The sequence below is a fragment of the Rhinolophus sinicus genome, chromosome 18 (assembly GCF_057876585.1).
Source record: "Rhinolophus sinicus isolate RSI-liver-muscle chromosome 18, RSI-T2T, whole genome shotgun sequence".
NCBI classification, from domain to species: domain Eukaryota; kingdom Metazoa; phylum Chordata; class Mammalia; order Chiroptera; family Rhinolophidae; genus Rhinolophus; species Rhinolophus sinicus.
In genome coordinates, this window is record NC_142518.1 from 16,261,329 (window position 1) to 16,284,798 (window position 23,470).

Sequence of the window (23,470 nt, forward strand, 5' to 3'; positions counted from 1 at the left end):
TAAATGTCTCAGGCCAAGCCTGTCAGAGCTTGGGTTTGCTATTAAATTGTACATTCAGGGCCCTGCAAGGTACTGAGGTCCAGCGTTGGGAAACTATAGAGAATCGCTGTCACTCATAGGAAGCCCAAATTGAATACTTTGGAAATTGGAGCTCCTCGGTCTATGTCTTTCAGTCTGAAACTATAAGGATTGAGAAACACTTTGGGTAGCACATGGCGGAGAATGAGAGAGGGGTTCCCTGCTGATGGGGCATATCCAGGAGGCTCAGAATTTTGTCTATTCATTCCTGGACCAAGAGCCCCACCAAGACCAAGCTGTTTGTGACGCTACCTCTCCATGCCTGCAGCCCACCTGCGTATTCTTGTCATTCCAATCCCAGCCAGCCCACACCGCACACAGCTTATGTCAACCAGCTTCAGTCCCCACTGGTTCTTGGGCTTCCCCTCCCTAATGCTGACACTACCACCATTAGGTGTCACCCCATAAGCCTCCCCACTTCCTCTATCACCACAGACACACACATATTCAGTGACATTTGAAAGACTAAGAATACAGAGAAAAGGCACAATCCTGGACCAGGAGAAGCAAACAGCCTGAGAAAAAGGAATGTGGAAATAAATCAATATAACTTAATGACATTAATTATAATAGAGAAATATGCAAAATACCCCTAATACAGCAAGAGTGAATCGTTGCTGGACAGTTTTGCCTCAGTTTTTTCCACTATATTAGTTTCCTCTTGCTGCTGTAACAAATGACTACAAACTTAATGGCTTAAGACAAAACAAATGTATTATCTTACAGTTCTGGACGTCAGAAGTCTGACAGGAGTTTCACTGGGCTAAAATCAAGGTGTCCGCAAGGCTCTGTTCTTTCCCGAAGGCTCTGTGGGGGAATCCATTTTCTTGTTCTTTCCAGCTTCTAGAGGCCACCTGCACTCCTCGGCTCATGGCCCCCTTCCACCCTCTTCATCAATGCTGCATCTCTCTGTGCCTTTCTTCACATCTTCTTCTGACTCTCTGACCCTCTCTCTTCCACTTTTAATGACTCATATGATTACACTGGGCCCACTAGGATAATATCCCTATTGTAAACTCAGGTGATTAGCAACCTTAATTCCACCTGAAACCTTAATTGCCCTTTGCCATGTAACCTAAGGTTCCTGCGATTAGGATGGGGACATCTTTAAGAGGACTTTATCACACCCACCACAAAAAAATCTGTAACTAGGGCCGGCCCAGTGGCTCAGGTGGTTACAGCTCCATGCTCCTAACTCCGAAGGCTGCTGTTTCGATTCCCACATGGGCCAGTGGGCTCTCAACCACAAGGTTGCCAGTTCAATTCCTCGAGTCCCGCAAGGGATAGTGGGCTCCGCCCCCTGCAACTAAGATTGAACACGGCACCTTGAGCTGAGCTGCTGCTGAGCTCCCAGATGGCTCAGTTGGTTGGAGCACGGGCTCTCAACCACAAGGTTGCCGGTTCGACTCCCACAAGGGATGGTGGGCTGTGCCCCCTGCAACTAGCAACAGCACGGGATGGAGCTGAGCTGCGCCCTCCACAACTAAGACTGAAAGGACAACAACTTGAAGTTGAATGGCACCCTCCACATCTAAGATTGAAAGGACAACTTGACTTGGAAAAAAAAAAGTCCTGGAAGTACACACTGTTCCCCAATAAAGTCAAAAAATAAAATATAAAAACAACAATCTGTAACTATAATAATTATATAAATACACACTCAGGGCGGCCGGTTGACTCAGTGGTTAGAGTGCAGTGCTCATAACACCAAGGTCACCGGTTCGATTCCCACATGGGCCAGTGAGCTGTGCCCTCCACAACTAGAATGAAAACAATGACTTGACCTGGAGCTGAGCTGCGCCCCCCACAACTAGATTCAAAACAACCATTTGACATGGAGCTGATGGGTCCTGGAAAAACACACTGTTCCCCAATAAAAAATAAATACACACACGCACACCACTCCCTGCCTCTTATGTAGCAGCAGCCTTACCTCCACCTGCTGATTGAGGGCAATTACCCCTGCCAAGATGGTGACTCCTTGGCCACAGGAGTCCAAAGCCCTGGAGCAGCCATACTTGTATGGGACCCTCACTATGTCCCTTGGCAAGAGGATGACCCTTTGTGGAACAGAACCTCAAACTCTGCAGAGCTCAAAGCTGCAGATTCAGGAAGCATAAAGTCCCCCAGTGGGTCACGTCAAATGAACTCAAATAGAGTCTGGAGGCTTTGGCTAGAAATAAATGATAAAGATTTATTCAGGTCTTAGGGCTTGCAGACCGGAAACACAACTAGGCAAAAACCCAGAAGTGTTCCGAAGAAGAAAGAAAAGTTAGGAGTTCTTATAGTAAAAAGTGCATTCTTGAGAATCAGTTTTGCATTCTTAGCCCTAGGACTTGTCCAAGACGGTTATCAGTCAGCTGTCAGATGATAGATGCCAGATGGGCTGGAGGATGGGAACCAGGAGCTCTGGTCACGTCCACTGCTCTCGATAATGGATGTCAGGTGGTCTGAATACGTGAGTCCTTCAGGGAGTAATCAGAGGGTTATCTGGAGGTTTGATGTGTATCCAGGCTTTGATGCAGGACTGAAAAGTTCAAAAGTTTAAGTTCCCAGGCCAGTTCAAACAAGAACTGAATAGTTTCTTCATGCCTCAACCTACTTGATTTTAGTAATTTAGCAGCTTGGCTATAGTGGCTCGATTTCATTTCTTCACTCTATTCCTCAGTCCTTAGTATGAAAGGAGTCTTGGTGAGGAGACAGGATAGTGACGTAGAAAACCACAGAGAAGAGATGACATTTCAGAGAGTTCTACCCTTTGAGAAAAAGAGACTAAATTATCCAAATTGAATTTTCTACTTTCATAAGTAAACACTTTAAGAAGATGCTAAGGAAGTTTTCAAAAAAATTACAGGGGAACATGTTTATTTGCCCCTCCGTCTCACATTATCATACATACCTGACTAAAATATGTTGTTTTAATTAAAGGCACCCATGGAAGCTGGCCAGGTACCACTGTACCAATGGCCCAGTTGCTCATTTCCTGGAAGGAGAGTTCCCTAAGAGACCTAGCAGTGTCACCCAGATCAATCTTATACTGGAGGCAACTACCGTGTTTCCCCAAAAATAAGACCGGGTCTTATATTAAGCTGTGCTCCAAAACACGCATTAGGGCTTATGTTCAGGGGATGTCCTCGTGAAAAATCATGCTAGGGCTTATTTTCCTGTTAGATCTGATTTTCGGGGAAACACGGTAGGGCTATGTATCCTCAGCAGAAGTGAGTGAGATAAGCAACACATCCCTTTTTGCTGCATTCTCGGAGGACTCAGTTCCACACCCTGGGAGAAGTAACGTGCCTCTCTCAGGCTGGTTCTCAGCTGAGCCCCAGGTAGCTGAGGGAGAGTCACTGTTTGTTAACATGAAGTCTGTCCCTGGTAGACAAATCTCCAAACCAACTCCTCCATGTGTCATGTCTGTGAGAGAAAGTCTGCTTGGGGCTGGTGCCACAGACTGACAACAACAGTCCCTGCCTCAGAAGGACATACAGTGGCGTAAAGACAGCCTATTCAATAAACATTTTGGGGAAACTGGACAGATATGTGAAAAAAATGAAACTGGACCACCTTCTTACACCATATACAAGAATAAACTCAAAATGAATTAAAGACATAAACATAAGGCCAGAAAACAAATCCTAGAAGAAAACATAGGCAGTAAACTCTCTGACATTGCGCTTAGTGGTATTTTTTCTGATATATCTCCTTGGGCAAGAGAAACAAAAGAAAAATAAACATGTAGGACTACATCAAACTAAAAAGTTTTTGCACAGCAAAGAAAACCATCAACAACACGAAAAGACAACCTACTGAATGGGAGAAGATACTCCCCAATGATACATCTGATAAGAGGTTAATATCCGAAATTTGTGACAAATTCATAGGACTCAACACAAAAAAAAAGAAACAAAAAAACAATCCAATTAAAAACTGGGCAGAGGACCTGAATAGACATTTCTCCAAAGAGGACATACACATGGCCAATAGACATATGAAAATATGTTCATGTCACAAATCATCAGAGAAATGCAAATAAAAACCATAATGAGATATCACCTCACACCTATCAGAATGGCTATCCTCAATAAATAAATAAATAACAACTGTGGGCAAGGATGTGAAGAAAAGGGAACCCTCATCCACTGTTGGTGGGATTGCAAATTGGTGCAGCCACTACGGAAAATGGTTTGGAGGATTGTCAAAAAATTAAAAATAGAACTACCTTACGACCCAGCAATTCCACTTCTGGGTATTTATCCAAAGAAATCCAAAACACTAATTCAAAAAAGATAAGTGTACTCCTATGTTCAATGCAGCACTATCTACAATAGCCAAGATGTGGAAGCAACCCAAGTGCCCATCAACAGACAACTGGATAAAGAAATTGTGGTGCATACATTCAATGGAATATTACTCAACCATAGAAAAGAATGAAATCTTACCATTTGAACACACAATGTGATATATAGATGATGTGATACAGAACTGTACACTTGAGACCTATGTAATTTTACTAACCATTGTCACCCCAATAAATTTTAATCAAAAAAAGTTTTAAAAAATCTTACCATTTGTGACAACATATGAGTAGATGGATCTAGAGGATATTATGCTAAGTGAAATAAGTCAGACAGAGAAAGACAAATACCATATGATCTCACATTATATATGGAATGTAAACAACAAAATAAACAAACAAACCAGAAACAGACTCAGAGATACAGAGAACAAACTGAAGGTTGCCAGAGGGGAGGGGTCTGGGAAACTGGGTAAGAAAGGTGAAGGGATTAAGAAGTACAAATTGGTAGTTACAAAATTGGTACTTTACATGGGGTTGTAAAGTACACCACAGAGAATATAGTCAATAATGTTGTAACAACTATGCATGGTGCCAGGTGGGTACTAGACCAAATGGGGGATCACTGCATAAATTGTATAAATGTCTAACCACTATGCTGCACACCTGAAACTAATATAAAATAATATTGCATGTCAACTGTAACTGAAAAAAATAATTTAAAATATGGGGATAATAATCATACTCACCACACATACATACACACACACACACACACACACACACCCCAAAAACCAGTCCCTGCCTCAGAGGGGCTCACATCTGGCTTCCTGACTCATTTCCCGGATGAGGAAACTGAGGCTCTGAACTTTCAGGTTTCTTCCTCTGATCTGTTCGTGCTGTAGCACTCCCTTCACTGAGTACCTTGCTCCCGTCATGCACTTGCAGGGCCTAACTGAAGTCCTGCTTCTTCTAAAAGGATTTCCTGACTCCTGTAATCATTAACTTTTACTTTCTCTCAATTTCTATTTCACTAAGTCTGTATCTGACAATTTACCACTTAATTATACTTTGCCTTGTATTATTGCTTTATTTGACGTGTCCATCATGGTACTCCAATGATATTATAAGCTTCCTGAAGGCAGTAGTCATCTTTTAAATTTTAAGTCTGGGCAACATAGTTAATTCTCAATATGTAGTTATGATTTAATTGACTGAGTGATGGAAACCAGCTCCTGAGCAGGCTGGTAATGGAGGGAGAGGAATGGTGAGCAACACTCCCACCTGCAAAGGCTACTTTGGTCCCAAGCCAGCCTTCAAAAACCAGCTGGACTGGGTTTAAAGAACCTTCCATAAGAGCAGAACATAAAAACAAAAGTATCTACATTATAGATCATATTCATGGTCCAACCAATTAAGATTGGGTCCATTAGAGTGAAAAAAAGGTGATTTATTATATGGGAGAACAACATATTTCGTGATAAATGTCAACCTCAAAAGCTACCCACCACAGCATCCTAAATTTAATTTAATCAGTCTATTATCCATGCATTAATCTAAACCCTTCGAGATGCTATTAAATTAAAAACATAATTGTTTTTCTTATTGCCATAAAAGGTTGTTCTTTCCTCCCCGTCCCACACCTGTTCCTGCGCCTCCTACAAAAGCTTGCCAGACGAGGGCATTTAGTAGGGAAAGAGGAACTCTTTGTAGCATTATAATGCGTGAGAGCACACTGGTGTTGGCAGTGGGAAACGTCTGATTTTCTGCAGCTTTACCTCTCTGAGGGAGGACGAAAAGAACCTCTTTCTTTTCTTCCCTCTTCCACTTACTTGCAGGATTCAAGCCCAAGGAAATCCTCAATCCTTTTTTACCCCCTAGCCTGTCTCATCCAAAAGATACTGGATGACTGACACCCCGCTGTAGGCTTAGGAGAGGAAGAAGTCCAAAGGGCTGGGTTTTCCCAAAGAACAGTCCCCTACCTTCTTCTGGTCTCTCGTGAGAAGGCTGGAGTGACGTTTAGGTCTGTGTTGCTTTGTGTCCATGTTCTTTTTTCCTATGATAGCTGAATTTTTCCCTAGTACTTCAGCAGAACTTTTCCCCTGGTACACTAGGTTCTTCTGGCAAGGAAGGAAAAGAGGAAGAGGAAGGGAAAGAGAAAGAGGAAGGGGAAGGGGAAGGGAAGGAAAAGCCCCCATCGTGAGCATCTTATCTCCCACCTCCAAAGGCAAAGGCTTTTCACATTTTTATACCCCACCTTCCATCCTCGTCAGCCAGAACCTGGTGTGTTGTAGGAAGGCATCTGACAGTGCTCTTTTTCCCTGAAGAGAAGATATCATTGAAGAAATCCAAAGAACTCAAAAGGGAGAAGAGACTCCCACTGGGAGAACCAGAAAAGCTTATCCAGAGTCTTGAAGGCTCTGTCCTATTTACTGCTGTGGCTCCTATGCCTGGTACACTGCCTGATACACTGTAATTATATAATAATATGGATTGACCAAATGACTGAATAGCAGTGTAATAACTACCATGTATCAAGTACTTATCTCAGTGCCTAACATGTTGAAAATAAATATCTGTTAAACACACACGGGAATAGTACTACAAATAGTATTATTTATTGAGCATTTATTGCTCAATTATTTTATTGAATCCTCACAACAAGCATAGGAGATTGACATTCCCATAATTCCCATTTAATAGATAAGGAGGTTAGGATTTACAGACATTCAGTAACTTTCCCCCAAATCAAACTGGCTAGCAAAGTGATGGCTAGCAAGCATCGTCCAAATAGCAATTACCAACGTGCAGTGAGTGCCCTTCTCCACCAGAGGGCATAGTCTTATAACCCAGACTTGCCCTGAAAAACTGCCGATGTGGGTAGATCCGGGAAAGTAGGCTCATGATCTCAGCCGTGTATAAGAGCAAGCTGGGTGATGAACACACAATGGGATTTATAGATGATGTAATACAGAATTGTACACCTGAAATCTATGTAATTTTACTAACAATTGTCACCCCAATAAATTTAATAAAATAAAATTTAAAATTGTAAAGAAAAAAAAAAAGAGCAATCACTGCTGGAATCGGGATTCTGCAGAGGAAGGGGAACCAAACTGGGAAATGAAATATCATCTAGAAACTTAGTGATCACGGGGCTTCAAATCATAATGCTCAAGTTCCCCTCTCGTGTACATATTCAACATTTTTCAGGCCTTTAGCCAATATTTCCCCCTTTCTGGTTTGTTTCCCATGTGGACAAATGTATTCTACAGTCATTTTTACTTTGGTAAATTATAAAGTAATAACACATGGTTCCACCTTAGTTAATGGCTTATCCTCAAATGGCTCCCCAAAATATAGCAACAAAAATGTCTTGGAATCTGTCATTTCAGAATCCTATCTCTGAATGTTAATTTTCCTAATGTAAGACTCTTTTCTATCTCAAGTCAGTAAATAAGGAAACTCATTTTCTACTTCTTTCCACTGAGTTTTAGAACTTATTACTATTTCAATGGATCCTTTCACAGGTGGATCTGAGTCTGTCTCATTTATTGGCTAGATCTTTACCCATATCATCCTTATCCAACCCTTGGTCCTGTCCACCATGGAGGCAGTAAGTGATGGGGGACAGAAGCAAGCATGAAATTCAAAACCAGAATCGTAAGCATATAAGCTGCTATTAGGGCTACAGAGCCCTTATTTTCTGCAACTGGAGTGGACCAGTCCTATTGGCTTGTTCTTGGTATAACACTAACATAACGATACAGTAAGGTCAAAAGTCAAGATTAGGAGAAGTACTTAACAAAAAGATTAGGTAAATACTTACAAAAATAAAAATGTATTAGCCGTGTTTATTTCATTAAAAAGGACTTTAAATTTTAAAAACCACTATAAAGAGACACAAACATGAGAACAGGAAAAATCCACCATGAAAATATAAAAATTCTGAACTTGCTTGTACCCAATAACATAATCTTAGTTCAAAATGGATTGATAAATTTGACTACTTTAAACTGAAAAATTTCCATATGACTAAAGACACTTTTTTTTTTATTGAGGAAGGGTAACAGGACTTTATTGGGGAACAGTGTGTACTTCCAGGACTTTTCCAATTCAAGTTGTCCTTTCGATCTTAGTTGTGGAGGGCGCAGCTCAGCTCCAGGTCCAGTTGCCATTGTTAGTTGCAGGGGGCGCAGCCCACCATCCCTTGCGGGAGTTGAGGAGTCGAACCGGCAAACTTGTGGTTGAGAGCCCGCGCTCCAACCGACCCACTGGCCACCCAGGAGCTGAGCGGCAGCTCATTGACTTCATTCTAGTTGCGGAGGGCACAGCTCACTGGCCCATGTGGGAATCGAACTGGCAGCCCCGTTGCCCAGAGCTCGTGCTGTAACCAACTGAGCCACCCGTCCACCCCCCAAAGACACTATTAACAAAGAAAAATATCTTAGCCACAGATTTAGTACATGTCTGCAACAAAAGTAACAAAAAAAAAAAGGTTGGGGAATTAGAATAATAAATTATACAAAAGGGTTACTACACATGAATAAGAAAAAGGTAAAGAAGCCAATCAAAAATGGACAAAAGCCACTGGCAATTCAAAGAGAAGAAAAACGCATGAGGGCGGCCAGTTGGCTCAGTTGGTTAGAGCGCAGTGCTCATAACACCAAGGTCGCTGGTTCAATTCCCACATGGGCCAGTGAGTTGCACCCTCCACAACTAGATTGAAAAGAACGACTTGGGGTAGACGTCATCAAAATGGCGGCGTGAGGTGAGCCTCTGTAAAGCTCCCCTGGGATTTACAACTAATCGAACAACAGTAACTCCACAAAGGACTCCCTGCACAGCAGACAGGCAAGACGAAGAGACCACTACTGAATTCACCTAAACGTCAGTGAATCGCGCGAGCCGGGGAGAACGGAGAAGTGCGGAGACGGGGCCACACGGGCGCAGGACGCAGACCTAGCTCAGTGCTCCGAGCTCGCTGCTTCCCGGAACTGCTGCAGCTGCGGGAGAGGGAAGCACTCGGACTGCTAGGGCTCCGCTTATAGCCCACAGGGCTGAGAGGGCAGCATATAACACGGCTGAACCCAACGCTCACGGCAGAGACCTCGGAGAAAAGACTGAGGGAAGAAGGCTGAAAACGGTGGTTTAAGCCCGCACTGCCGAGCAGAGAACGGAGCCTTAGGCACTGAGAATAGTTGCCCCCTCCCTACCCTCCCAGAGCTCGCCCCGCCCCCACCTGCCCGGTGCTAGAAACAGAACAGTAGCAGCGTCAGATCAAACGAACAGAATATGTGCTGTTCTGAGAACTGTGGACCGCAGACACAGATTCGCAGCCCAACTAGTTCCGGCAAAGGGAAGGGAGCTGTGGAAGCAGGACTGGCTGTGGTGGTGGTCGCCGCCATTGCTCTGGGCCACCTCTCACAACTCACCCCGCTCCTGGCCCCACCTGTCTGGGCGGATCCCTGCAGCAGTAAACAGAACTGGTGAAACATACGGGCTCTGAATCTGGTGCAGTAAGAGCTTTGGAACTTCAAAACCTCTCCGCATACCCACACGGACACTGCGCCCTGTGACCCAGGCAAACTATTAACACGTTGCGTACGACGGGGTTTAAATCCCTCATGAAGATTCTCGTGATCCGTATGCAACGTGTTAACAGAGGAGAAGCCTGTCTCCCAGGAAATCCCCCCATTGTGTGAGAAGCTGGAATAGTGCAGAGAAAACATAGCACTACCGTGTAAGAGAGAAAAAAAAGGCTGCGGTCTGAGAGAAAATAAAACATTCTACCAACAAGTACTGGAAAACAAAAGAAAGACCTCTTCCTATTAACCTGTTGCAGAAGCCACTCCTGTAGATGTCTAGGAAGAGAAATAATAAATCAAGCTCAAGCTCTTCCAAAAAATTGAAGAAGAGACAGTACTCCCTAACTCATTTTATGAGGCCAACATTACCCTGATACCAAAACCTGGTAAGGACAACACAAAAAAAGAAAACTACAGACCAATATTTCTGATGAATACAGATGCAAAAATCCTAAACAAAATTCTAGCAAATCGAATACAACAATGCATTAAAAAGATTATTCATCACGACCAAGTGGGGTTCATCCCCGGGGCACAAGGATGGTTCAACATACGCAAATCCATCAATGTGATACATCACATAAACAAAATAAAGACAAAAATCATATGATTATATGAATTGATGCAGAAAAAGCATTTGACAAGATACAACATCCATTTATGATTAAAACACTTAATAAAATAGGTATAGAAGGAAAATACCTTAACATAATAAAGGCCACATATGACAAGCCCTCTGCCAATCTCATAATTAATGGTGAAAAACTGAAGCCCTTTGCTCTACGTTCAGGAACATGACAGGGCTGTCCCCTATCACCTCTGCTTTTCAACATAGTGTTGGAAGTCCTTGCCAGAGCAATCAGGCAAGAGAAAGAAATAAAAGGCATCCAAATTGGGAATGAAGAAGTTAAATTATCACTCTTTGCAGATGACATGATGCTATATATAGAAAACCCTAAAGACTCCACCAAAAAGCTATTAGAAACAATCAATGAATACAGTAAAGTTGCTGGCTACAAAATCAATGTACAAAAAGTCCATTGCCTTCCTATATACCAACAATGAAATCTCAGAAAAAGAAATACAAAAAACAATTCCTTTTGCAACTGCAGCAAAAAGAATAAAATACCTAGGAATAAACTTAACCAAGGATGTGAAGGACCTATATGCTGAAAACTATAAAACATTTTTGAAAGAAATTGAAGACACAAAGAAATGGAAAGACATTCCGTGCTCATGGATTGGAAGAATCAACACAGTTAAAATGGCCATATTACCCAAAGCAATATACAGATTTAATGCGATCCCCATCAAAATCCCAATGGCATTTTTTAAACAAATAGAACAAAAAATCATCAGATTTGTTTGGAACCACAAAAGACCCCGAATAGCCAAAGCAAAAAAGAACAATACTAGAGGTATCACATCCCCTGACTTTAGCTTGTACTACAGGGCAACAATAATCAAAACAGCATGGTATTGGCAGAAAAACAGACACATAGACCAAGGGAATAGAATTGAGAACCCAGAAGTAAAACCTTATAAATATGGACAGATAATTATTGACAAGGAAGCTAAAAACATACAATGGAGGAAAGACAGCCTCTTCAATAAATGGTGCTGGGAGAATTGCATAGCCATGTGCAAAAGAATGAAACTGGACTGCTATCTGTCACCATGTACCAAAATTAATTCAAAATGGATCAAAGACTTAAGCATAAGACCTGACACAATAAACTGCATAGAAGAAAACATAGGTACTAAACTTGTGGACCTTGGGTTCAAAGAGCATTTTATGGATTTGACTCCATAGGCAATAGAAGTAAAAGCTAAAATAAATGAATGGGACTATATGAAACTTAAAAGCTTCTGCACAGCAAAAGAAACCATCGACAAAATAAAGAGGCAACCAACAGAATGGGAGAAGATTTTTGCAAACAGTGCCTCCGATAAGGGCCTAATATCCAGAATATACAAGGAACTCGTGCAACTCAACAACAAAAAAACAAACAACCCAATTGAAAAATGGGCAGAGGACTTGAAGAGACATTTCTCCAAAGAGGACATACGAATGGCAAATAGACATATGAAAAAATGCTCAACATCACTAATCATCAGAGAAATGCAAATAAAAACCACAATGAGATATCACCTCACCCCAGTCAGAACGGCTATCATCAACAAGACAAATAGTAACAAGTGTTGGAGAGGCTGTGGAGAAAAAGGAACTCTCGTACACTGTTGGTGGGAATGCAGACTGGTGCAGCCTCTATGGAAAGCAATGTGGAGGTTCCTCAAAAAATTACGAATAGAATTACCATATGACCCAGCAATCCCTCTCCTGGGTATCTATCCAAAAAAATCTGAAAACATTTATACATAAAGACACGTGTGCTCCAATGTTCATTGTAGCTCTGTTTACGGTGGCCAAGACATGGAAACCACCAAAATGTCCTTCGATACATGAATGGATAAAGAAGTTGTGCTATATATACACAATGGGATACTATTCGGCAGTAAGAAAAGATGATATAGGAACATTTGTGACAACATGGATAGATCTTGAGAGTATAAAGATAAGTAAAATAAGTCAGACAGAAAAAGCAGAGAACCATGTGATTTCACTGATATGTGGTATATAAACCAAAAACAACAAAAGAACAAGACAAACAAATGAGAAACAAAAACTCATAGACACAGACAATAGTTTAGTGGTTACCAGAGGGTAAGGGGGGTGGGGAGTGGGAGATGAGGGTAAGGGGGATCAAATATATGGTGATGGAAGGAGAACTGACTCTGGGTGGTGATCACACAATGGGATTTATAGATGATGTAATACAGAATTGTACACCTGAAATCTATGTAATTTTACTAACAATTGTCACCCCAATAAATTTTAAAAAAAAGAAACATTAAAAAAAGAAAAAAGAAAAGAACGACTTGACTTGGAGCTGATGGGTCTTAGAAAAACACACTGTTCCCCAATATTTCCCAATAAAAATTTTTTTAAAAAAGAAAAATGCGTGACCAATAAACATATAAAAAGGTCAACATCATATTAATCAAATTCAAACCACAATAAGATACTATGTCATACCCACGAGATAAGCAAAAAACAAAAAGTCTGAAAATACCAACTGTTGTTGGGGACAGGTAACATTGAGAATTGTCATTCACTGCTCGTCGGAGTTGTGAATTGGCATAATCACTTTGGAGAGCCATTTGGCTCTATTTCATGAAGTTGAACATGCAAATACCCTTTGACCCAGCATTCCAGTTGTAGGCAAATACCGTATAAATTACTGCTCCTGTACTCAAGGACATATACAGGAATGTTCATAACAGCATTATTTGAAATGGCAGGAAAAAGGAAAGGAAGCAATCTGAATGTCCATCAATACTAGGAAAATTTGTTTAACCTTGAATCCTCTGAGGATGAACTTTAATCCAATTAACTCATAATAACTGCACAAATCACAGGGTTTCAAGGTCAGTACTCCTTTTTCCGGATAGTTAAATGCTTACAATTTTGTATTTCCTTCTTGTGTCCCTTTCAACAAATGAGTAAGTTTAAACATTCCAAAGAAGGAAAACATGCACTCTTGGGGTATTACCTGGAGAATGCTGTGTGGCTCTGTGTCTCCCACAGTGCCCTAAGAAATCTTATCTGTCACTTCACTAAAAGTGAATCTGTGTCCCTAGCAGGACTCACATCAACCAAGGCACTGATAAATGAAATAAGAATATCAACTTCTTAACTCAGAATGAGATGTGGGGCTGCTTGGGGGCCATGAGAAACGCATTGTTGTCAGAAAATGTACTGATGAGCATAGAGTCACTTGCATTCAGGTAAGATACGGTCACTAGAGGGCACCATAAGGACAAAGATTTTTGTCCGGTTTTCCACTGCCATAATTACTGCAGAGACTACAACACCTGAAACAATAAAAATCTACTCAGTAAATGAGATTTTAAATAAATGTTAAATAAGGAGGGACTGTTGTATCCATCTTCACAACATGCAAAGACCCATTTCAAGAGTCAGCTACTGGAGTTCTTGTATCAGGCTATTCTTGTTCCAGTACAGGGCCGGATTGAGCAGTGCCAATTTTGGCCTCTGCGATTCTTCTTTTTCTATACTTCCGGGACTGATCCTAGGAGACAACTTTAGTGTGACTCAAGACATAAAGGGAAGACTTCTGGAGTATTCTGGGAAAGACGTTGCTTCCCAGATAAAAAGACAGAGCCTCATTAGGAAAGAAAGACTTTGCTCCTGACCTTTCCTCCCTGCTTGGGATGCTGATGAGAAGACATGATGCTTGGAGCTATCGCAGCCCTGCTATGTTTGTGAGATGAGTGGAGGATGGCTGGCAGGGTGGGAGGGTTTTACAAGTCCAGGTCCTTAACAAAAAAAAGCAAGAAAAGTCCAGGTCCTTGATAACATAATTGCTGAACTGCCCTGCAAATGGCTACCTCCAGGCTTCCACTGAGGTTTTGTAATTTTTGTGGCTTAAGCTACTGGAAGTAGGGTATTCTGTTAGCTGTAGTCAAAAGCATTCCTAACAGATACAATGATCACATTTGTTATAAGATATACCTTCTCTCTTTAAATATGTTAATGCATCCAGTCAGTGTATTTTCAAATATTAACTGGTCCGGTATACAGTTTGAATATCTCTGCTTGATTTTCAGTTTCACTTTCAGAGGCTATCCTAACGTCATTCATTTCTAATCGCACTACTCAAATCATGCAACCACCCTAATTGTGACAGCACTTCCTCAGGTCTCCTTTCCCAACACACCTTTGCCTGATCTGTTACCTCTTTTCAATTCTTCCAAGTCATGCCAGGTTGTGAGCATTTCTGTACCAAAATAATCCCTTTCTCTTGATAAACAACTGGTATCAATGCTGAATGAATCAGAATGGAGGTGACATTATCATCAACTAAAGATATTAAATTCCATTTGCGGGAGGGGAGTCTGGATATCATGTTTCCTTATTCTTTATCTCATTTCAATTTTGGGGGGAAATACAAGATGTTTTAGGTTTTTCCCTTGGTGATTCCTTTCCTGATAGATACATCAGAAACAACAGTAGTCCTACAATTCTGTTTGTCCCATCTTTGTTTTGTTCCTTTTTCCTCTTTTCCTGTCTTTCCTTGGATTATTTTTTATGAGTCCATTTCATCTCCTCTATTGACTTATTAGTAGCTATACCTGTTTGACTTTTTTTAGTGGTTGCTCTAAGCTTTACAATATGCACCTTTAACTTACCACAGTGTACCTTGAAACATTATACCATTTAACAAGTAATGCAAGAATCTTCTAACAATATACTTCCATCCCATATCCCCCATTCTTTGTGCTGTTGTGCTCATGCACTCTAGTTCAACAAATTTATAAATCCCATAATATACTGGTATTATTCTCACTTTAAAGTTAATTATATTGTAAAGACATTAAAAACAAGAAAAACGTCTTTTATACTTACCCACATATTTACCACTTTCTGGTACTCTTCATTCTTTTGCATAAACTCATGTGTCCATCTGGTATCATTTTCCTTCACCCTGCATTGTTTCTGATGAGAAACCAGTAATTGGTCTCATAAGGTTTTCTCTTTATCACTGCTTTTCAGAAATTTGATTCTGCAGTGCCTTGGTGGTCTTCTGTGTGTTTATGCTGCTTGGGGTTCACTGGGATTCTTGGATATTATGGTTTATAGTTTTCAATGAGTTTGGTACATTCTGAAAGTGAGTAAGACAATTACAAAATTGAAAATTGTGTTTCATAGCTATTTATTGCTGAAGGTAAATGAAGAGCTCTTAACCAGTATGCACAACTCTTGAACAGCTTTTTAACCATGGCTTCAGAGACTAGGTACTGCAAAAACAGTTTGGGAAATTGCTCTATTTTCTGTCCTGCCTAGATTCTAAGCACTGTAACTGTATTATTTCCCTTCTATGTGGTATAACTATAAAATACTTGCAAAAAAAGGGGGAAAAGTTGTGTGAATTGATATGTTCTGTATAACGGCCTTTTCAACACTTTCTCCTTTTACTACACCTGCTTCTTTAAAAAAAAAAAAATCTCCAGGTGTGCTTTATAGTTGAATGTTAATCAGGTCACTTCTAAGGTGAGTCAGGGTTGTAAATAATTTGTCCTAGTCATGTGTTCTGGATTGGACCTTGTCCACGTGATGTCTAGCCTGCAGACCGTGCAACATCACAATACTGATTACACAGCCTGACTCTATGTGATGATTCCTGATTCTATGACCACTGAAGCAAGTTTCATTGGTTGGAAAACATTAACACAATCTTTGCACATTTATTATTCCTGAGAAAGGTCAAAGCTTCATGACAAAGGTCAATGAATAAAAGAATGATCCTGTGTAGGGCAGGATAAAAATAGGTTTAGGGGGAATCCTTCTCTCTTCCCATTGGACTATTCACAATTATTCTTCTTAATCCAAAAATTGTTATAATCCTTATATTATCAGGTAGACAAAAAGGAATAAACATTTAGAGGGTACCTACTCTACAAAGGGCTTTACAACAGTATTTAATATTCATAACCCTAAGAGGAGGAAACTGTTAACTCCATTTTACAGATAAGCACACTGAGATTTAAGAACTTTGCCAAAATCACACAGCTGATAACTGGCAGTGCTGGGATTTGCCTGGCCTCAAAAAATCCCTGCTTTTGCTGCCACACAAGTGCACTCAGCTCCACTTTCCAAAAAGTAATTACTGAGTCAACTACCCTATGGCTTCAGGCTAACACACTGGCATTCTCTAAGTCATTTGTTTGGATGGGAAAACCCATTCTTCCTGTCAGATGATGAGTGTGTATGCTATCTCTTGAGGGTAGAACATAAATGAAGAGCTGTGGAACATTTTCAAAGTACTTGGATAGCACTCATCTCAGAAAGAAGGATGGTATCGTGATGTCCCAGGTTCAATGACTAGGTGTCCAGAAAAGAATCCTCCATGAGCAGAAAGGCCTATGGCCTCTGGAATTCTCCTGTGAAGCAGTCTGGATGGGGGAAGCTCCCTGCAGCCTCGTAGGGTGGCAGGGATCCCCTAGAAAGTTGATTGTTTACTTGTCTCAGGCTGTAGGCATTCTTGATCCATACTGCCAAGTCCCATCCTTGGGATGGGGGCAAGTGTGCAAGGCAGAAAAGAAATGCTTAGGAAGAGGAAGAAATTGGGTAGACTGGAACTGCCAAGAGCAAGCATTCTTTGTTATAACTAAAACAAGGCATGTTCTAGAAAAACTTAATTTGTGAGAAAGGGACCAAATGTATTGAATGTTTACAGTTTTTATTTTGCTTGCCTAAGCTCCAGCCTTAGGACAGTATTTGATACAATGACATTTAAATTTTTCCGGTTTTGCCAGAAGATCTATGAGGGTGATAATTACACACTGGTGTAATAAAAGATCTTTTGCCTAAGAGACAGGAGACCTCAGTTGTATTTCTAACTCTAGCTGTGTGACCTTGGACAACCACATTACCCTCTCTGGGCTTCAGTTTTCTTAGCTATTAGATGAGGGATTTGGACTAGTAAAGAAACACTAACATTCTATGCTTCTAAGAAGACAGAGACCTCAACAATAGAGATTGGAGGGCTTTGAAGAAAAAAAAAACTTATTCTTCCAGGTTATATTCATCCAGGCCAGTTTTATTTAAATGGCTGACTTCATTCCCGATTTTCCCTGTAGCTCTGGAATGGAAACGTATAATTAACCCTCTCTGTAGTATTATAACAAATATCTTTTCAATTTAAAAGAATCTAGATGACACAGCAGCACACATGTAAAAAAATAAGTAATAATACATAGTAATTAAGACTAAATGAAATCACATCTGTAAAATGCCAAAATATAAAAAAAAGCAAGGCATGCCACATGTAGCAGGCACTAAGAAATGCTAGTTGCACATCTCCCTTCCTCCTCTCCTGTAATCTTTCAAGGAGACCTTAAAATTTATTACAGTTCTCTCAGTCCTGTGATCTTCATGTACCCTTCTCCCACCTCCATCATGGACCCAAAAGGAATGACTCACCCCATATCCTCCACCTCCAGAATGAGCTCTCAGGTTGTCTCCAGCAGAATACACCCAACATCCGCTCCCACCAGGGCCAGAACTGTTCCTTGTTCCTCGGGTCACACGGAGGCTGCTGGAGGGAGTTCACTCCCCTGCAATTCCTTCTTTGAAGTATCCTCTATTTTCCTGGATTCACTGTTAACATTTAATTGCCAATTTATGAATGGTACAAAGAATGAGAAGCTGGATTCTGAACTTTAAAATATATTGTCGTACCCAAAGGCCACAGGGAAAAAAGGGGGTGTCCTATACTTGGTGCACTAACAGGCAATTACTTCCTATGATCTTCTTATTGAGGAACCACCATACTCAGATTCAAAGGGCTGATATTTTAAGAGGCCTAAGGATGGCTGATTGCGCTTTGCAGATTTCCTACATATTTATGAGAAGTTAAACCTTGTTCCATGAGCTGAGTCTTCCCTTTGCACATGACTTCAGAAGGGGAGAGAGGGAGGGCTGCCTGGAGGAGGCAGGTCACATTGAATGGGTCAAACTGTATCTACCTCTCAGTTCTGATTCTTCCTGTCCTTTTTCTCCAGGAGGCTGGGTCCCTTCCGATCATGACAAGAACCACAAGGGCCTGTAATGTTGAACAGTAAGTCCCAGGAGGGCAGGGACAACACCATATTTATGTCAGCATTCCCCAAGCACAATTCTTGGCAGGAAACAGACCTTAATAAGGGTTTGTTAAAGGTTGAATAAGCAGCAGGTTTTTACTGCCCTTTAAATGCAGGCAGACTCCAAGGTGGCCCCCACAATCCTGCCTCCTGATGTTTATGCCTTTGTGTGATCCTCTCCACTCGATTGTGGGCAGGACCTGTGTGTGACTTGCTTTTAACCAACAGAATAGGCTGAAGGTGGCAGAGTGTCACTCCCATGATTATCTTACATGATGCAAAACTTTCTCTTACCAGGCAACAAAAGGAAAAAATAGACAAATGTGACTACATCAAATTTAAAACCTTTTGCATATCAAAGGAAACAATCAACAGAGTGAAAAGGCAACCTATGGAATGGGAGAAATATTTGCAAATTACATATCTGATGAGATTAATATCCAGAATATAGAAAGAACTCCTACATCTCAACAACAACATAACCTGGTTTTAAAATGGGCAGAGGACTTGAATACACATTTCTCCAAAGACATACAGATGGCCAACACAGTGCTCCACATCACTCATCATCAGAGAAATGCAAATCAAAACCACAATGAGATACCACCTCACACATATTAGGATGACCACTATCCAAAAACAAAACCAACAAACACACCAGAAAATAAAAAGTTGTGGTGCAGATGTGGAGAAAAGAGAACCCTCGTGCACTACTGGTAGGAATGTAAATTGGTGCAGCCACTATGGAAAACAGTATGGAGGTGCCTCAAAAAATTAAAAATACGTCCGGCCCAGTGGCTCAGGTGGTTGGAGCGCCGTGCTCCTAACGCCAAAGGCCACCATTTTGATTCCCACATGGGCCAGTGAGCTACGCCCTCTACAGCTAAGATTGTGAACAACAGCTCTCCCTGGAGCTGGGCTGCCGTGAGCAGCCGGAGGTTGGCGTGAGCTGCTGTGGGCGCTGTGTGCTGCCATGAGCGGCCGGCAGCCAGCGAGAGCTGCCGTGAGCTGCTGTGAGTGGCCGACCGATGACTGGCGACTGGCGGGGGGGGGGGGGGCGCAAGGCTCATAATACCAGCAAGGGCCAGGGAGCTGTGTCCTACACAACTAGACTGAGAAACAGCAGCTTGAACCGGAGTGTGGGGAGGCAGAAAAAAATGAAAAATAGAACTACCATATGGTCAGCAATTCCACTTCTGAGTATTTATCCAAAAGAATTGAAAACAGGATCTTGAAGAGATATTTGCACTCCTATGTTCATTACACCATTATTCGTAATAGCCGAAAGGTAGAAGCAACCTAAATGTCCATCCATGGATGAATGGATAAAGAAATGTGGTACATACATACATACACACAGACACACAGACACACACACACACACACACACACACACACACACACAGGAATATTATTCAGCTTTGAAGAGGGAAATGCATGTCATAGACTATAACATGGATAAATATTAAGGACATTATGCTAAGTGAAATAAGCCAGTCACAAAAAGATACTTGATTCCACTTATATGAGGTATCTAAAGTACAAAGTCAAACACATAGAGACAGAAAGTACAATGGTGGTTACTAGGGGCTGGGGGAGGGGAGAGTGGGGAGTTATTCAATGCATATACAGAGGATGCCCAAAAAATGTATACACATTTCAAGAAAGGTAAAAACTGTATTAATTGTAATACTCAATATATACCGATAACAAAAGATGATTACAAGTCACGTTTGACTTGTGCAATTACAAGACGTGCTCAAAGTGGTTACCACCAGTGTCCAAACACTTCTGATGACGGCGAACTACTGCTTGAGCAACGCTGACCATTTTTTGTGGCACCCCCGGTATATAGTTTCAGTTTTGCAAGATGAAAAAGTTCTAGGGATCTATTACACAATAATATGCATATAGTTAACACTACTGTACTGTACACTTAAAAATAGTTAAGATGGTAAATTTTGTTATGTGGGGTTTTCACAATAAAAGACTGTCTTGCTAGCAGACTACTCTCCATGCTGGCTTGATGAACTAAACAGCCACATTGCATAAGCCCAGGTGACAAGGAACTGCAGGCAGCTTCTTAGAAATGATGAGTGGCCTTAACCAACAGCAAGAAGCCAAGGCAATGAAATGAATTCAAGGAAGTCAGTCAAAGAAATGAATTTTGCCAACGCCAACAACTTGAGCTTGCAAGTGGATTCTTCCTTGGTCACACTCCCACGTGAAAACGCAGCCCGGCTGACGCCTTGAGCAGAGGACCCAGCTAAGCCACGCCCGGATTCCCGACCGACAGAAACTGTAGTCATAGATGTGTAGAAATTAAGCCACTAAATTTGGTAATTTATGTGGCAATAGATAATTAATACAAGAGGGTGGTATAAGACAACTTGCTGTCAAATAACTGCCTTGCTATTTTGGAACCTTGAAATAAAAAGTGATCAAGGTGAAGACCAACAAAACCAATCTTAAGTCATAAACATTCACAGCCTTGGAATATTCCCCGTCTTTGCCTAAAAGCCACTCAGCCTCTCTACATACGGCCTCCAGGGGGCAATCTCTGCAGATTCAGTACAACTGCCAATGAGCGGACCTCCTTCCACAGAGCATTAGACAGGAAGAAAAGAGACACAATCACATCTCTTAAACTTCAACCAAAGGGGTCTCTGTGGTCTCTACACCGTAATTTTTTATGATCCTCAGTAAGAGCCCCAGTGGAGTGAAATTGTAACAGCCTGGGATAGATTTAGGCTAGCATAGCAAATAGATTTCATCCTATAAATAGACAGGGGTGGCTTGGGATGACTGTCGCAACAGGGGAATGTCTCTGCCCCAGTCTATTGATCTGTATCACTTTTTCGCTCTTTGGAAATGAGCAGCACTGGGCACATGCATGGGAATTCAAATATGATCACCCCTATTTCTGCTGCTCCCAAATAGCATTTACCACCCCCAACATCCATCTCTGGCCACGGAGCTTCTTATCCCCACTTCTTTCTGTGGCGAGTGAGATGAGACTTTCTGACCATTTGTCTCCCTTTTTCCTTACAAGTGTGTGCAGAGGTGGTGTTTGGGGGCAGGGGAAGGGGATTGAGATGGTCAAAAGTACAAAGCAGTCATGGCTGGGAGGACGCAAGCCATGCCAGCGGTGCCTACACAGAGCCCAAAACTCAAATGTGCTAAGTCTTCCCTGCCAGGTCAAAGCCATTGTCCCAGACCGGCACATTGCCTCAGATGTGCCAGCAAAAAGGGACTTCCTTGGTGCCAGTGAGAAAAGAGTCGGATTGGCCTGGCTTGAGTCTCAATACTGACCAAGTGGGGGGCATGCTCTGATTGGCAGCCCCCTACCAAGGAGAATACTGTTGGCTGTGGGGGAAAGTGATTTTTAAAAAAGGAGAAAATGCTCTTCTAGGAAACAAATGGCTGTCCTTTATGAGCTCTCATCTTTTCTCTCACTCAGTACGTACTTCAGATTGTACCTGTACAAAGTCCTGCTTCCTGTCATTCCCCTTCGGCCTAAGCAAGAGTTGGGTACGTACCATCACTTGTAAATGAGGCCTGATTGATACGTTACATGTTACTGACCAGCCTCTTTTAATTGCAGTCTAAAGTAATGTAATACTTTACATTTACAAAAAAGCCTTATGCTTTTGATGATCCATCCCTAAAGATGAAACAGCTTTTCATGTCCTAAAGTATAATTTCTAAAAATAAAAAAAATAAAAAAATAAAAAAGGAAGGAAGGGAGGAAGGGAGGGAGGGAGGGAGGGAGGGAGGGAAGAAGGAAGGAAGGAAGGAAGGAAGGAAGGAAGGAAGGAAGGAAGGAAGGAAGGAAGGGAAAGAGAGAGAGAGAGAGAGAGAGAGAGAGAGAGAGAGAGAGAGAGAGAGAGAGAGAGAGAAAGATCGAACCTGGTGTTTTCTTAGGGCTGGTTGGTTTTATTGACCAATCTCACTGGCTGTCACCCACATGTAGTAAAACCACCCTCTGAGAAAAATCCAACTTCTAGACTACCCCAAGTATTACAACCTATGGAACACAAATATTATCAAAATTTAGACAATTCAAGCTACAGTGAGCACATCCAAAGAGTCATTCAAATCTACACCTGAATTTGGAGTGTTTCTCTGGCTGCAGATGAACAAAATTACATCTCCACTCACCTAGTAATTTCACTTCCGGGAATCTACCTAAGGAAACAATCAGAAACCTGGGCCAAAACTTGGGTGGAAAGATGTTCATCAAAGCATTATTTATCATTGGAAAAAAACCTAAATCTTCAACAATAGAATGATAAAATAAATTGCACACAACGGAACTCTAAGGAGCCATTACATTTTTTTAAAGTTAAATATATTTAATGATATGGGAAAATACACTGTAATGTTAATAGTAATAACACTAACAATTATTCTAGGTGCTGTACTGAGCACTTTATATGTATTACCTCATTTAATCCTCACAACAATTAACCATATGAAGGACATTATTATTACTTTTTACAGATGAAGAAATGATGACCTAACAAGGTTAAGTAAATTGACCCAATCATACACTATTCTGCAGGATACAAATTATAGATATACCATACCAATTGGTTATTACACTTACACACAGCAGAGGTGATTTTTAAAATATTTAAAAACAGGTACAACACAGAGGGATAGTGGATGGGGGGAGAGGGGTTCACACAGTGTGAGGGATATAAATGAGAAATGTCTAAGTTTTGCTTTGTCTTGTGCACCTGAAACTAATAAAATAAAAATAAATAAATAAAATAAAATA

General features: G+C 41.3%; 1 protein-coding gene across 2 annotated transcripts in view; it reads right to left on the bottom strand.

Annotated features, from left to right (window-relative positions):
- The window catches only part of ACOT9 (acyl-CoA thioesterase 9), a 53,889-nt gene extending 31,496 nt beyond the window's left edge, over positions 1 to 22,393 (bottom strand). Inside the window, exons 1-3 of one of the 2 annotated variants that reach the window (XM_088794907.1) lie at positions 18,029 to 22,393; positions 15,452 to 15,707; positions 2,012 to 2,834 (exon numbers count right to left, since the gene is read on the bottom strand). The gene's annotated coding sequence lies outside the window, so the exon portion shown is untranslated. The remainder of the gene's footprint in view (positions 1 to 2,011; positions 2,835 to 15,451; positions 15,708 to 18,028) is intronic. The other variant, XM_088794908.1, reaches the window with a different exon arrangement.
- Positions 22,394 to 23,470: the final 1,077 nt, after the last annotated feature.